The sequence below is a fragment of the Ambystoma mexicanum genome, chromosome 1p (assembly GCF_040938575.1).
Source record: "Ambystoma mexicanum isolate Mex_15411 chromosome 1p, UKY_AmexF1_1, whole genome shotgun sequence".
NCBI classification, from domain to species: domain Eukaryota; kingdom Metazoa; phylum Chordata; class Amphibia; order Caudata; family Ambystomatidae; genus Ambystoma; species Ambystoma mexicanum.
The window spans coordinates 1,073,151,523-1,073,154,157 of NC_090921.1; the positions used below are offsets into that span (position 1 = coordinate 1,073,151,523).

A 2,635-nucleotide genomic window follows, 5' to 3' on the forward strand; every position below is an offset into this window, starting at 1 on the left:
CAGTCCCATTGAGCCCTATGGGGCAAAAATGGGAATGGGAAGGGCCATGGTGAAATGGGGAAATACCTCCCCGCCAACCTTGGAATGGGGCGGTATTTCCTCATTCCACCATGGCGGACTCGTTACAACACCGGCATCAACCATGGTGCCAATAGCACCATGGTTTAGCGCCAGGGTTGTAATGAGGGCCAATATCTTATGCAAAAGGAGCGGGGATGTCATATGTAAAAGAAGTCGAAGCAACTGGATGGGGGAATAGTATAGTATCTGCTAAATTGTTTTGGAATGGGTTGATGTGTTATGTGATAGGTGTGTTTTAGCATTCTTCAGAAGGATCGAAGTGAACATTTCGAATAAAAAATACACAGACTGAAAAGGCAGAGTTTTTTTATTCGAACTTTTCTACTTTTTTCCACTTTTTTAAAATAAATATTTCCTTTTTTTTAAGTGATCTATTTCTTAACCCCACTTTCTAACTAGTTATTTGCAAGAAACGTGCAAAAGGTCGAAATATTCGACAAAAATAAAATCAAGCATTTTCAGCCTCGTTATTTTGGTATTCGAAATGTTTGGCATTACCCTTCAGAAGAAAGGATACGAGATATTTTGTGTGATTTGCTGAAAGAGTGTGTTCCTTCGGCAGGGAAAGGTCATCTCAAAGATTTTCCATTTGAAGAGGGGACATTTTGTCTGGCAATTGTCACCAACTTTGCCTTTTTTCCTTAGATGTGGGTGTTCTTGCATGAAATTAAGTTGCCAGTTAGATAGGTAGGTTATTTGGTGTTAAAGGTTTAAAGTATACTAAAGAGTGATCTGATTTTTGACCCAGGATGGGAGGGGGTACTATTGGAGATGATATTGGTGCAAAGTGCTTACAGTGCCTCTAGATTGCTAACCCTCCGGTAGGTACATTTTGTACCAGTGATGTCAGCGATTGAGTCACCAGCAAAACCATCACCTTTACCTTAGGCCACAGCAGCATACTGTCCTGAAGAAGTGCAGGGATGGCATGAAACTGGTGTTAGCTGCTCACTTTGAAGACCTATTCTTTCTGTTGATGGGCCTATCGAATGTTGCAACATTATTACAAATCTGTGCATTTTGTTGACTAAGTCACTTTTCTGCAACCAAAACACCCAAAACTCCCATAAAAAAATCACAAAAAATAAATGATAAAGAATATATACAAATCTATTGCTTTATCTGTAAAACTAAAACGTATATAATAGCACAGTAAGAGGATAACATTGTTCATCTTTGCTTCACAGGGACCAGCACCAATGAGTGCACACATGTTGCACCAGCTGCGACCCTGAAGACTGGCATCACGAAAGTCTAAACATGGGGGATTTCAGGAATCTGGCTTGGAGAGGGCAAATAGATTAATGGGCTGTTTTGGGGGAAGAGGGTGTTTTGTGCTTTACGGGTTCACGGAGCTTGCAAGGATCCAGTCAATTTTATGGATAAGGGACTCAAAGAGTATCTTGTGTCAAACAGTACCCAGTGAGACTTTGCTTTTATGCCCTTTCCTGGGATATGGGAGCATTGCTAATAGTTGACAGAAGCGCTTGATACAGGAATGTTTGCAGCTTTGTTGCTATTATAAGGAGGTGGGGCTTGGCATTATTTAGACAAAACCAGATTACCAAATTGATACAGAACTGAAGATGGCAAGCTATCAAAAACGTGGCCCTATTCCACCAACGGGGTTGAGACGGGCATAATAGATCATGTGAACACAGCTAGGGGTGGGGGGGGGGGGTAGTAGAGGTGCACACACAGAGTGTTTTTTAATAAGATTCAAATGAAGGATGCCAGTAGTAATTTTTCACAGACATTACTAAAAAGTTAAGGTGCTCCTGTGTGTGTCTTGGCTACAAGACCAATGTTAGAATGAGAACTTGGAGGTCCACCCACTCATGGGGGACAACAACAGGGCACACTGTAGAGTAATCAAAATCAGCAAAAAGTCTTCAATCAACAATGAGAATGCGCTGTCAAGTGTGTAATTTAATTATGAAATTAAATCAAGAGAATGTGCGATTGATCACAATTTTTAAACAAAAATACATTGGTGATACATGTCAAAGACATATATATGCTCCTAGCTTGTGATAGATATCTGCCAGATTATATGTCACCATTTGCCAAGACTCCCGTCCTCCTCCAAAGTGTCATGATCCGCAGAACACGCCCCTTTTGGACCTCATGGTCCTTGTCACAACGGGGCTTGCACTCCTTGATACTCTCAACATGGCCGTCTAACGCGCAACATCTTCCTTGTCCTTATGTCAGACGTAGCGTATTTACAAATAGGCTGCGCCCCGCGAGCCGCGCGTCTCAATGCTACTGCAAGCAGAGACTAGACGTGTGCTCCGTAGTTCGCTACACTGTTGTCCTTGTTCCTGGACCTCCTAATTCCATTCCCATTACCCTCTTCCTTCCTCCTTGTTTCCCGGACTCATATGCTGTGTGCTTACCCTCTTGGTTCCTGGATCCCGGAGTGTCTGAATCCTGGAGCTCTGAACGCACGCTGGAGCCAGAAGAGGCTCGCGCGCGCTTATACAAGACCAGGTCCGTTCTTAAGAAGACACCGCCCAAGAAATCCTACGAGGATCGCTCCCAAGTGAAAAAG

The 2,635-nt window shown here is 42.9% G+C and overlaps 1 pseudogene; it reads left to right on the forward strand.

Moving 5' to 3' along the window:
* The first annotated feature begins 295 nt into the window (after positions 1-295).
* Positions 296-414, forward strand: LOC138461844 (U6atac minor spliceosomal RNA; annotated as a pseudogene).
* Positions 415-2,635: the final 2,221 nt, after the last annotated feature.